Source organism: Salvelinus sp. IW2-2015, linkage group LG27 (assembly GCF_002910315.2).
Source record: "Salvelinus sp. IW2-2015 linkage group LG27, ASM291031v2, whole genome shotgun sequence".
Classification (NCBI taxonomy): Eukaryota; Metazoa; Chordata; class Actinopteri; order Salmoniformes; family Salmonidae; genus Salvelinus; species Salvelinus sp. IW2-2015.
In genome coordinates, this window is record NC_036867.1 from 9,558,067 (window position 1) to 9,572,223 (window position 14,157).

Below are 14,157 nucleotides of genomic sequence, written 5' to 3' on the forward strand. Positions count from 1 at the left end.
GGTAAATAATTTATTCTTCTTGAACTGCACTGTTGGTTAAGGGCTTGTAAGTAAGCATTTCACGGTAAAGTCTACACTTGTTGTATTCGTCGCATTTGGCAAATAACGTTTGATTTGATTTGATTTGACACACAGTAGATGGAACCAACTCATACTGTAGGTAGTTACATGGCTCCCAGTTCGGGTCTCCCCTCGCTAAGTAAACTTAACTCCATCCATATATACAGTGGGGCCCGAAATTATTGACCTTTATAAAGATGCTCAATAATGACTGTATAAAATAAATAATAAAATAATGAGCGATATTGTATTGCAAAAAAATTGGGAAATTCTATTATTTTATAGAAATAAAGTTGCTCAGAGAAAGAAAGAGATTTTGTTTAACAAGTAACACTATTTTTCTCAAAAAGGTAGGAGTCATTTTGTAAACAAGAATATAATGTTTCTTAACATTTCAACATTAATGTGGATGCTAACATTATTACGGACAATCCTGAATGAATCGTGAATAATGATGAGTGAGAATGTTACAGAGGGTCAAAGATCGTATCCGCAATCATACCCCCAAGACATGCGAACCTCTCACCATTACCGATAACAGGGGTTAGCATGTCTTAGGGGGAAATTATAATACTACCTCTAACTACTACACACTCAAACAAATTACGCACAGGAGTCTAGGCCAGTAGAATATACCCTTAGCATAATATACTATCGTTATATGTATTTTATAGGTATATGTCATACAGTATAGGTATATATTTTGGGCCAAATTCACCCAGAATGCCCCATTGCAATTCACATAGATAGATGTTACACCCGAGGAACAAATCACGAGTTCATGACCATCTCTACTAAGAACTCTTAATGTATCCTGAGAGCGGGCCTCCCGAGTGGCGCAGCGGTCTAAGGCACTGCCACGCAATGCTAGAGGCGTTACTACAGACCCGGGTTAATTCCCAGGCTGTGTCACAACCAGCCGAGTCCCATGGGATGGAGCACAATTGGCCCAGCTTTGTCCAGGTTAGGGGAGGGTTTGGCCGGTGGGACTTTACTTGGCTCATTGCGCTCTATCAACTCCTTGTGGCGGGCCGGGTGCCTGCGGACTGACCCATGTCGTCAGTTGAACGGGGTTTCCTCCACCTGGCTTCCAGGTTAAGCTGGCGGATGTTAAGCAGCGCGGTTCGGTGGTCATGTTTTGGAGGACGCATGACTCCACCATCGCCGTTGGGGAGTAGCAGCGATGAGACAAGATCTAAAAAAAGATATCTATCCTGAGAGACGCCCTCCAATGGATCTACAGCAATTCACAGGACACAACACCACTATATAACTGACTAGAGTAGGCTACCAAGTTGACTAATAAATCAGACTGTGATACCAGCTTTCTGATATACAGTCTGAAATAAAGCACTGCAAAAACCTAGAACATTTCCTTACAAGCCCGAATGTTGAGTAATCAATGAGCCCAATCAGTCCTCCATGACAACAAAATAATCATAAACAACAGAGTAGGGCTGGCTAATAAGTCCTTAGGTTTGGGGTCATGCTCAGGTAAAACAATTTGGCTAATCTATACTTCCATATTTCCAAGTCCTATTCTCGAAGATCAAGGGGTATAACATTTATTGGAATGACTGGAATTCTGATAGACTTTGGTTTTTAATGTAACGATATAATTGAATCGTATTGTTATATGTAGTAGAAAGCGCTGAGTTAGAAGAAGCCTACATAACCAACCCATAACGGAACATTTAACATCCATCTATGGTAAGCTATGTAAACTTTAACATTGATTTATCCTGCAATAGATGTCGTTCAATTGGTAAAATACATTCTTCTTCTAATGCCTCTTAATGGGAAAATGATCTAAAAGTAACAGAATGTAATCAGATTACGTTACTGACTTTGGGTAATCCAAAAGTTACGTTACCGATTACAATTTTGGACAGGTAACTAGTAACTGTAATAGATTACATTTAGAAAGTAACCTACATTTTTACTGGGCCAAAATAGAATTAGCCTCCCCGAATTGAGCAAAAAAGGCAAAACGCCTGGCAGATGTATTAACTAAATGTTGCCTCACCAACAACTGGCCAATGTGGACATGCATGGGGAATAGGGGTATCCTAAAAGGACCTGCCCTCACCTGGCACAAACAATTAGTAGATTCTCAACAGACAGTGGAAATTCACTTCAAAGGCAATAGGCCTACAACACTACATGACCAAAAGTATCTGGACAGCTGCTAGTCGAACATCTCATTACAAAATCATGGGCATTCATATGGAGTTGGTCCCGTCTTTGTTGCTATAATGGCCTCCACTCTTTTGGGAAGGCTTTTCCCTGGAACATTGCTGCGGGGACTTGCTTCCATTCAGCCACAAGAGCATTAATGAGGTTGGGCACTGATGTTGGGTGATTATGCCTGGCTTGCAGTCGGCGTTCCAATTCATTCCAAAGGTGTTTGATGGAGTTGAGGTCAGGGCTCTGTATAGGCCAGTCAAGTTCTTCCACACCGATCTCGACAAACGATTTCTGTGTGGACCTCGCTTTGTGCACGGGGGCATTGTCATGCTGAAACCGGAAAGGGCATTCCCCAAACTGTTGCCACAAAGTTGGAAGCACAGAATCGTCTAGAATGTCATTGTATGCTGTAGCGTTAAGATTTCCCATCTCTGGAACAAAGGAGCCTGAACCATGAAAATCAGCCCCAGACAATTGTTCCTCCTCTACCGAACATTATAGTTGACACTATGCATTGGGGAAGGTAGCGTTCTCCTGGCATCTGCTAAACCCAGATTTGTCCGTCAGACTGCCAGATGGTGAAGTGTGATTCATCACTCCAGAGAACGCATTTCCACTGCTCCAGAGTTCTATGGCGGCGAGTTTTACACCACTCCAGCCGATGGTTGGCATTGTGCATGGCTGCTCGGCCATGGAAACCCATTTCATGAAGTTCTAAATATTAAGTTCCTTACAATAAACAATGGAAATACCCCGATTCACTGTGGTGGATGAGGGCGAGGACGGAAGTGCGATGACACAAAGGAGTAAAAATGGCGCTACCTTAGTCTCCTTCATACAATCCTTCATCTCCTTGCAGCATTGTGTAGAACAACCCCTTTTTCTGTGACAAAATGTGCAATTCACACTCTGACCTGTGAAAGGCAGCAATACGCAACACAGCGTCTAGAAACTTCTGGAAACTCACACGAAGAAGAAGAAGAAAAAAAAGAAGAAGAATTGAAACATCCCCTACCGGGAGAAACCAAATTATGGCGCGGAACCTGTGGCCAAAACCATGAACTTGGTGTTTCAAATGAACAAAACAAAGGCTAAACATTTCTTTTTACCTCCTTTTCTCACCAATTTCGTGGTATCCAATAGTATCCTTTGCTTTCACTGCTTGGTGGCACAACACGAACTCAACAAACACTCAATTCGTATTTTGGACAGGATATGCATATGGACAATGAGACAGGACTACAGATTTAGCCCCAGCCACATCACCAGTAAGGAGAAATACGAACAATTCCTTATTTTCTCTCATCTTTGTTGTTTTTGGCTATATGTCGGCTGGTTCCAACTAAAAACAAAACAACTTGTTTCTTTGGTATTATGGATTTTAGGAAACAAAAAGTTAAAGAAATGAATTATATTTTGTCTGCTACGTTAGGAAAAAAATGTGGAAACGTGGGAAATCATAGCATTTGGCATTTTACAATTGTTGGCTTTGAAATTTGTAGACTCATTTGTTCTTTCATAATACAAGCCATGTTTGATAGGACAGCGATAGAACAGTTAGATGGCAATGTTAGCAAACCATGTTTGTAGCAAACAATTACTCTGTGGTTTGTGTGTGAAAGGAGAGAACTCTGACGATAGCTAAGCTCACAGGCACGTCGTCCCATGAAGGCCATTTGGCAATGCAAGTCTGCATTTACGCTGCGTTTACACAGGCAGCCAAATTCTGATATTTATTCCTTTTTTCATCTCTGAAAAAGATCTGGTGTGATTGGTTAAAAGACCAATTAGTGGAACAAATATCAGCATTTGTCTGCTGTCTAAACACAGCACGTGTGTTTGTTTCATTAAGTAATTTACAACTTTTGTAGTTTCTTCTAGTAGCTGTTCACCATGCCCAACCACTCCAGTTTGTGTTTGCAAATTCTCTGTCTTCAGCTAGCTCGGGGGATAACTGACACGGCTGATGGTATTGAGGTAATTATCTCACCTACCATTTTAAAATAGGTGTTCCCAAATGTTTGCCTTCTCTTCTATCCAAATCATGTCTTTAGACTTTCTCTACAACTGCCGTTTTAAAACAAACCCGTGCATCTCTTCCACAGAGACGTTTTTGAATAGTACATGGAACTTGACTGAGTCAACCATTTAGCCTGTGAATAATGAATCTGTCTTGTTAATGTGTTTTATGTAAGGGGTGGACCACTGATGATGTTCCTGATGATTAATTTATATTGCTCTGACAGAGCAGAGCGAGAGAGAGAGAGAGAGAGGCTCTGGTGTTAACGGACTCCATTTTTTTAACATGGGCATGATGAAACGGAAGTCACTCATCCTTTTGTTCTGATCTTAGAAGCTGTGGCTACTTGGCACATATATTGTTGTAATAATTCATAGGCTTGTACGCTATTGATCATATTGACTTCAGTTTGTAAGTCACAGGTTGTGTGAACGTCAGATTTTTATGGGGACCGACATCAATATTCTAGTGGATGACATGAAGGCAACAAAAGTCTCTAAATGGATTCTAGGTTCTCATAGACAGTGATATTTCTCAGTACAACTCTTAACATTCCACGGAGGAGAATTGATTGCTTTATAATGACCTGCCTAGGTTTTAATATCTTTATAAATAAGCCAGGATACTGGATATTGAAATGCATATTATATGCCTTTGTAGGGGTGATATTCCCATGGCAGTATATTTTGGGATGCTACTGCCCAGTGACAAATAGAGCTGGTTTATACTGACACCTGGTGGTAAGTAATCATTAGAGCCATATTAGGGGCTGTGTATTCACATCAAATACAGTGCCTTCGAGAAGTGTTCAGACCCATTGACTTTTTCCACATTTTGTTACATTGCAGCCTTATTCTAAAATATATCCAATTGTTTTGTCCCCCCCTTAAATCTACACACAATACCCCATGACAAAGCAAAAACAGGTTTTTGGTCATTTTTGCTAATTTATTAAACAAATGTAAAATGTACTTTTACATAAGTATTCAGACCCTTTACTCAGTACTTTGTTGAAGCACCTTTGGCAGTGATTACAGCGTCAAGTCTTCTTGGGTATGACGCTACAAGCTTAGCAACCTGTATTTGGGGAGTTTATCCCATTCTTCTCTGCAGATCCTCTCGAGCTCTGTCAGGTTGGATGGGGAGCGTTGCTGCACAGCTATTTTCAGGTCTCTCCACAGATGATTGAGCGGGTACAAGTCCGGACTCTGGCTGGGCCACTCAAGGACATTCAGAGACTTGTCCCGAAGCCACTCCTGCATTGTCTTGGCTGTGTGCTTAGGGTCCTTGTCCATTTGGAAGGTGAACCTTTGCCCCAGTCTGAGCACTCTGGAAAAGGTTTTCATCAAGGAGCTCTGTACTTTGCTCCGTTCATCTTTGCCTCGACCCTGACTCGTCTCCCATTCCCTGCTGCTAAAACAACATCCCCACAGCATGATAATGCCACCACCATGCTTCACCATAGGGATGGTGCCAGGTTTTCTACAGACACTTGGCATTCAGGCCAAAGAGTTCAATCTTGGTTTCAGCAGAGCAGAGAATCATGTTTCTCATGGTCTGAGAGTCTTTAGGTGCCTTTTGTCAAACTCCAAGCAGGCTGGCATGTGCCGTTTACTAAAGAGTGGCTTCTGTCTGGCCACTCTACCATAAAGGCCTGATTGGTGGAGTGCTGCAGAGATGGTTGTCCTTCTGGAAGGTTCTCCCATCTCCATGTAGGAACTCTAGAGCTATGTCAGGGTGACCATCGGATTCTTGGTCACCTCCCTGACCAAGGCCCTTCTCCCCCGATTGCTCAGTTTGGCCAAACGGCCAGCTCTAGGAAGAGTCTTGGTGGTTCCAAACTTCTTCCATTTAACAATGATGGATGCCACTGTGTTCTTGGGGACTTTCAATGCTGCAGAAATGTTTTGGTGCCTTTCCCCAGACCGGTGCCTCGACACAATCCTGTCTCGGAGCTCTACTGACAATTCCTTTGACCTCATGGCTTGGTTTTTGCTCTGACATGCATTGTCAACTGTGGGACCTTATCTAGACAGGTGTGTGCCTTTCCAAATCATGTCCAATCAATTGAATTTACCACAGCTGGACTCCAATCAAGTTGTAGAAACATCTCAAGGATGATCAATGGAAACAGGATGCATCTGAGCTCAAATTCGAGTCTCATCGCAAAGAGTGTGAATACTTATGTAAATGAGGTATTTCTGTTTTGGGGTATTGTGTGTAGATTTCCGAGAAAAAATAAATATTTAATCAATTTTAGAATAAGGCTGTAACGTAACAAAATGCAGAAAAAGTCAAGGGTTCTGAATACTTTCCGAAGGAACTGTACATGACTTGTTGACTAAGGCATATATCTATCTGTAGTGATTAAGGTGGGCGAAAAAGGTAGCAGGGCTTGCACCAGTAATGTTGTGGCTACAGGGGAGCACACCTGTTCAATAGCAGTCCAGATCTCTTGGCAGAGTCCGTAGCACACTTGCATGCAGGAAGGCTACACTATAGCTAATGTCTCTCAACCTGTGCACAATCCCAATGCGAACAGAGGAACACCTCCAACATAGGACAGGAAGACATGCAGGGATCCCACTGCTGTCACCAATATAGCGATTGAAGGGGAACATTTGGCATTCAGTTGGTTTATAAAGCACAGTATGTTCCGACCTTGCATTGTCCATCCATTTTGGATGAGAGAACAAAAGGGGATACATTTCCCTGCCCTCTAAAGGGAATTAGTTTGCTTTTATTCTCACACTTTCATTCCTTAACTAAACTGAACAGAAATGACAACTTCCTTCTGGCATAATTTAAGATATATCGTGGCTCCCTAAAATTATAGCTTGTGTTTCTACCCAAACTGTCATATATACTTTAACAAAGACTAAAGTGTTGTAGTTACACATCAAGTGGCCCAATCGCAAGGGCCACTTATTCTGAAGTGGGGCCAATGAAAGCTAACGCCGAGAAGATGGTTCTTATTTGTTCTTCATTGATCCATCCGGAGCATAAAAAATTCCCCTCACACTAGTGTCTGTATCCGCAGCAGTGAACAGAGATGAGACACAGTTTCATCTGCACCGCTGGCATGCAAGCAAATGGACTTGATCCGATGGTGACTTCATGTTGTGTGACTCGAAGTCTGATGCGCTGTATGATGGTAGGGTATGATGATTCGATGGTGGTAGGGTATGATGATCAAATCTCACTTGACTTTTTCTTGTTTTGTTTTCAAGAAGGAAATAAGAGAAATGACATCCCTGGACACTCAGCTCATGAGCAGCAAATAGACTGTGAGACAAGACAAGAGCCCTTGCTGAAAATGGATGAATCAGAATGATTCTGATCCTCTGTTGTTGCCTGCGGTTATTTTCCCCAGATAGAGAGCCTATTGAGAAGCTATGTCCCCCTTCATCTCCTCTTACTTTCTCTCTCTCTATCTTCCCCTCTGTCAAACCCCGGCCGTTAAACTTGTCTAATTGGCGGCGAAAAAGAAGAAACGCTTCTCCGCAATCTATTTATCCTTTAACTGCACATGACATCAAAGTGGGGGAGATTACGGGGGAGGAACAGATTTGGGAGGCAAGAGTGGCGATGTTTGAAATGAAGAGGGAGGTGTGGGGGCGACCGCATGGGGGAAGAGAAGAGGACGGTGGCACCGTGGACACCCACGCCAAGATGGCCTGGGTCCGGGGGAGACTGACTGGCTGCTCCCCTGGGCCAAGATACTTCCCCATTCACTGGTTTAACTATTGCAGCTGTCTCCTACTCTGCTCTGGGCCTGGCCACTGTCCCAGGGCACTACCACTAGCGACCACCAGGGGGCAGTATGGCCATTTCTGTGATGACATTCGTTTTTTAAGAAGTATTCAGACTTTTGGCTACAGACTCTCTTGCATTCTCTCTCGCTCTCTTTCTCCTCTCTCCTCATGAAAGTCTCTCTCGCTCTCTTTCTCGTGGCTTTCTCATTGTATGTAATGACGAATGTTTCGTAATAAAACCTGCGGGCGATTTCATCCACTCCTGCTGGACCAGAACAAAGGTCCATGTTTACCTAGAGGGGGGCTGGGGCTGGCACCAGTAGTATTGGCTTCATCTCTATCCAACTCCATTGCATCATCCTCCCTGCATAAATTGAACATCACATATCACCCACCTACTCCTCTAAAGAAGACAAATCAAACTGAATATGGAGGAAGTGAATGTTCCCTGACAAAGTACTTCCGCCGCTGATCAAAGGATGAAACATTTCACCCTCTATTCGTCTCAATGACTTTAGATTTAAATTCCTGCTGCCTGATCTTGAGTGTTTCCACTCAGTGATATAGCAACACTGCACATAATAACAGTGCAGTGAATTATCCTCTTCGTGTCTCTCTCTGTCTTTGTGTTCTGACAACCAGGAGAGAGTTGAGACGATAGAGTATGGTACATTCACAAAAATCTTAGGTCAAAGTTCAGGTTGAAATTTGAATATTCATCTAAATGCCCTTCCCTTTGCTAGCTGTTGCCCTTCCCTATTGCACAGTACATGTAGTAGGAAGACTTCCTGGAAATGGAATAGCTAAATGTAAAGCTTGTCGTCTCGTCTTCAACGTCATCCCATACAGTACTCACAGGGCCCTGGCCTGCGTTTCCACATATTCTTTGGTGGCCCTAGCCTGCGTTTTCAAAATGTTTTGTGTGTGGACTTCTTTAATTTCCTCACCTACACGGAGGCAAAAATGGAATGTATTTTCTTTCCCATCAGCCTTCTGTGTGAGGTTTCTCACAGAGCTGCCAGGATTTGTCCTACAGCGTGTCCCCAAGAAGGCCACAACACTGAGAACTAAGGACACCCACCATCCCAGCTAATGAAGGGCCCAAGCCCCCAAAGTGCTTGAGAACAGGGGTACAACTCTTTCTGTGACAAAGGACAAGAGCTGACAACCTTTTGTGTGTCTGCCACTGCAAAGCTTGTGTTATGCTCCTCCTCGGCAGCCATTCTGCGTTCCTTTTGCCCCACATTGCTATGACGCGTTCTCGCGCTCCTCCACACCTGCTACTTCCACCGTCGTCACGGCACTCGCTCCTCCACGAGGCAGACAGTTACATTTTAATTACCATACAGGGCCTCTGGAGAGAGGCACACAGCCTTTCCGGCAGCCATGTTTCTTTCTTTATTTCATTGGTGCAGGAAACTTAATTTATGAAAAGTCAAGTAGTGCCTCTCTAGGCTTTTTTGTCGACCGATATTGTGCCCATGTCTGTTTTGGGAAATGGTGCATAGTGCCGGCTGGATGGCGGTGGCGCTGGCGCTGGTGATGTCATTAGAGATAATTGCGACTCCAGAAACAGGATGGTACTTGCGTCGGGGGGTATTATTTTTAGCCACGTGCTATCATTTTGCTCTTGAATATCCTCAACTTGTAAACATCCCAATTAGTTAGGCAAATGAGAATGGGGGCTGTTTGAGGGGGAAAATGAAAGCTCAAGCACTTTTGATGGATGAAAACCAATCTATTCATAGCCTGCTCAGGCTTCTTAGATGAGAGGTTGGTTCAACCTTCTGTGGTGTTATCCTGTCTCACTTTTGTAATGACTCACTCATGGTCGATAGAACAGGTGTTGTGACCTTCCTCACCTCTTCAATGACATGCGTACTCGACTCCACGACTTAAAGTTTGAACAAATGAGTGGCTGGTTCATTCGTTACAGTTCATGCATTTCGCTCACTTAATGAATGCAAGGTAAATCTTGGCTGTCGCTCGTTTTCGAATGAGTATAATGGCTCAGAGCGTTGGAGTGAGGAAAAAAACACTGGAATGCTGGTTGCGGCAATTGGTTCATACTTATGATAATATAACAGTAGATGACTGTTAGTGCTCATTGGTAGTTACTTCGCAACGTCTCCTTGGATCTATAATTGAGTCCAGGGCACCAAAGCCTCGTAAAAATGTCATTACGTCTCGAGGGTTGCAGTAAGAGATGAGAAATTGTCATAATATCATCTGATTTCTTCTGATGTGTCCCTATGGCATGTCATCACCGGCCGAGAGTCTCAGCGTGTACTCGGCCTCCTCTACTTTACCTCTTCTCTTAGCTCGTAATGAACCATGATAATTAAGTCCAAAAAGACCGTGTGCGCTAAGTTCTTGCATTCATATGTGAGTGTGATTCCATTAGGCCTGGGCAGACCGTGCGGTGTGAATGGCTAATGGACACATTGTGTGGAGCTGAGTAAATGAGCAATGGGGGCCAAACGCGGCAGCTGGAGCCAGCAGCTGGGCTTTGTGTGTTCAGTCAAAGTCACCCACATCAAGAGCTCCAGTGTCATCCACACCCATTCATCTCAGCTCTCAACCCCAGTCACTATTACTCACAATGGGAAATACAGCCTTTGGCTGTAAAATAAGGGAATGCTAGAAATCTGGTTTTAAACCTAGCTTTAACCTTAACCACACTGCTAACCCTACTGCCTAACCCTGACGTTAAATGAAGACCAAAAAGCTAATTTGGTTTTCATAAATGTTTACAATATAGCCACTTTTTACTTTTGCAGCTGGCCCATCTAGTGGAAATCGCTCAGTTCTGCCTCAAGAACAAGACTCATCCCAAATAACATCAACCTGTGGATGTTGACCCTACAGAATACTGCTGGTTCAAGCGACTTTTGGTTCATGTCCACTTACTGAGAGGCCAGACACCTTGGCACAGTGAGTGAGAGGAAGTGTAGTCCAACCATATTGCTCATCTCACACATCAGTGGAGGAGAGCAATGAAAGGTTGTCTGTCGACGTGACATTAGTAGCATATAAAAGAGCTGTGCTTTGGACACACAAGTCACACATGCACTCAACCACATCATGAAGGAAAGCACATTTTATGCGCGCGCACACACACACCCATCATTCATGTGCCATCTCTATCTCACACACACACACACACACACACACACACACAATGGAAACATTGCACCCCTTCCTATCCCCTCCCTCCACTCTCAGCTCAGGGTGAGTGAGCACGTCCCTCCCTGAAGGAATAATTTCACGCTCCGGCATTAGAATAATTTGTTTGGCATGGAAATCACATGGGCAGGGGGCATGTACCCATTGGCGAAACCTGTTTGATCATCATTAGAGACACTGGAGGGGGCGTCTGCTGGTGGGGCGGCAACTCTGTCTTCAGACTGCACCGGAGACTACTGTGGCGAGAGCTGGCCGTACATCATTTCAGTTGCAAACACTGAAGTGTGCAGATTCTTCGGCATGGACCTGCTGGCGTGCGGGCCGGGCCGGGAGACCACCACAGGAGGTTTATGATGCGGACAGATGCTCCTACAAAAGTGTGGGGAAGTTCTTAAAAAGCTCAGTCCAGAGACTCCACATGATAAATGACTAGCCCTCTCTCTCTACCTCAACTTGCTCATCTGCTGGGCATGTGCCTTTAATATTGATCCCTGTGGTGTAATTCCTATCCCCGTTGTGCCCTGTTAGACTAAAATCAGCTTCTCTGCTTTTTTACTTTCTTTGCTGCTGAAAAGAAAGTGTTCTATCTTTTAAAAGTCCCAAACAGTGAAAATGTTATTCATCAAATTGGAGGATATTTGGATGAAACCAGTTGAAACCAGTGGGTTGACACAAGTATGAAAAAAGTACTCTAGCGGGTACTGTAAATTGCCGAAGTTGATCATAAAGTTACTTTTCCACTCCCCCCATGATAACGCTTGGATTTAAGAGGCAGGTGTTACTTCCAGCATTATGCAAAGTAACGTAACGGTTGCGTCTTATCTGAACTAATTTATAAACTGTATGTAACACTTTAAAACTGTCATCACCTGTGCGCATCATAAGGCTTTGTTTACAAACCGTAAGATAGCTCAACCAGAACGTGACAGAATCATACTGGTAACCAATCCCTTTTCATTAGCTCGCAGACTACCTACCAGCATGCCAGAAAAAGCACACTGTGTTGTGACTGGATGCCATATTGTTTATTTAACCTTACACTATTTCCCAAAGAATAAAGACATCTGACAGCAGTGGCTGCTTTTCATTTTGGGTGGGTAAGCTGCACCAAAAATTATGATCATGTTAAACGTGCGCAGTGCTAATTTCCAGCTAAGTTGCTTTATCAATTGGGGAGAGCTTTCGATGGGTCTTGCCAGGAAGCTAATCCTGAAGACGGATGCTGTACCATCATTAACAGTGCATCAGTCGATCTTGCAAGCGCTGACCACAATGTAAGTATCAGAGTTTGCTGAGTCTGACACGACAGCTGTGGCTGTAACTGTAACTGTGGCTGCTTTGACTTGTGAAAGGTATGTTTTCAGTAACACACCTAACACACCAAGTCAATATACGTTTTTTGTTCTTCCCTCCCTAAGCCCCTTACGAGTTTGAGAACTGTCAGAACACAGCTGACACGAAGGAATGTTGTCCACAAAAGGAGTTGCGGTGTGTATAGGATTTGTAATTTACCCCTGAAAATCCTATTTTGCCATTCCATTGTGTGGGTTGGTGTCTTAGAGTTGATGTAGCTTGTGTCATTGGGGCTAATCATGTTAATTAAGGTGTGTGATAGGCATTTTATAAAGTTAAACATCTACATCTGCACGGCTTCCCAGGCAACCACCGCAGTAGGAATGCTGTGATCCAAAATCAGCTTTCCCAAGGAAAAGAAGTGGGAGTATGCTGTGAAGTCTGTGATGACAGACCCAACATACTGTAAGTCACAGTTATTCGTTTCAAATCAATTTAGCATTTCAGGCACACGCATTCCAAATACAAAGTTTCATCAAAAAGTGCACAACCAAATATAGCATATTTCAAATTGAGAACTTCATTAATACCAGAAAACCCATTGTAGATTGAGTAGATCACAACATAAATTAATTGATAGCATCATAACTCAGTAAATAAAAGGAAATAAAGTTCACTACCCATTTAACAGACATTTCCCTTTTCAAATACATTACAGGCTATGTAGCCCGGCTCCTGGATCTCCTCTTCAACGAGGTCACCCTTGATCCGGCAACGTATGTGGGGAAGCTGTGTGAGCTGTCCATCCCAGGACCCCTGTCTGCCCAGTGTGAGAGGCCTGAGCTGTCCATCCCAGGACCCCTGTCTGCCCAGTGTGAGAGGCCTGAGCTGTCCATCCCAGGACCCCTGTCTGCCCAGTGTGAGAGGCCTGAGGCCATAGCTGGATTTGTCTCCCGCTTCAATCTTGGGGGTGAAGCCTGCTTGATTGAAGCGGGGTACATGGGTCCCTCTCCTCTCCCGATCAATCTCTGTAGTTGGTTGCATTTCCTAAAGCCTAAGTAATTCACTTTTACGTGATATATTACATTTAGTTACTTTCTATTGCATTTTTCAAGCATTCGGACGGGAGATGAGTATTATACAAATCAATGGGGTCCACAACACTCATTGGTGGCCGGGTTCCTATATTAGGTTAATGGCTCTAATAAAAAAAATTCTGTCAAAGATGTCTCACCATTATTTCTCACCTTTATTTCTCATCAGTATTCATGTTGATCAATACTTTGGCTATGTGATCAATACATATAATTCTGAACACATTGTCATTTATAATGCCAATGCAGAGACACCAATACATTGTCCAGTACACTTATTGTATGATGCTTTCATGTACATTTCCTTATGTCTAAGCTTCTAAGGTGACTCAGGCTTTACTAATTCTTGTGAAGAAGTGTATCAGTGGATTGTATTCTGAATTATACTGAACAAAAATATAAATGCTCTGTTGCATGCTCCCTCAATTTGAGACATTGGCATTGAAGAGGCGACTCCGGGATGCTGGTCTTCTAGGCAGAGTTCCTCTGTCCAGTGTCTGTGTTCTTTTTCCCATCTTAATCTTCTCTTTTTATTGGCCAGTCTGAGATATGGCTTTTTCTT

The 14,157-nt window shown here is 43.4% G+C and overlaps 1 long non-coding RNA gene across 2 annotated transcripts; it reads left to right on the forward strand.

Annotated features, from left to right (window-relative positions):
- The first annotated feature begins 3,215 nt into the window (after nucleotides 1-3,215).
- LOC111953808 (uncharacterized) lies at nucleotides 3,216-13,673 on the forward strand. Of its 2 annotated transcripts, none has more exons than XR_002875918.1 (4): nucleotides 3,216-3,515; nucleotides 12,627-12,696; nucleotides 12,867-12,966; nucleotides 13,220-13,673. It is a non-coding gene; the product is annotated as an uncharacterized lncRNA (long non-coding RNA). The 2 variants fall into 2 exon arrangements; XR_002875919.1 differs by lacking the exon at nucleotides 3,216-3,515 and adding an exon at nucleotides 4,072-4,224.
- The last annotated feature ends 484 nt before the right edge of the window (nucleotides 13,674-14,157 follow it).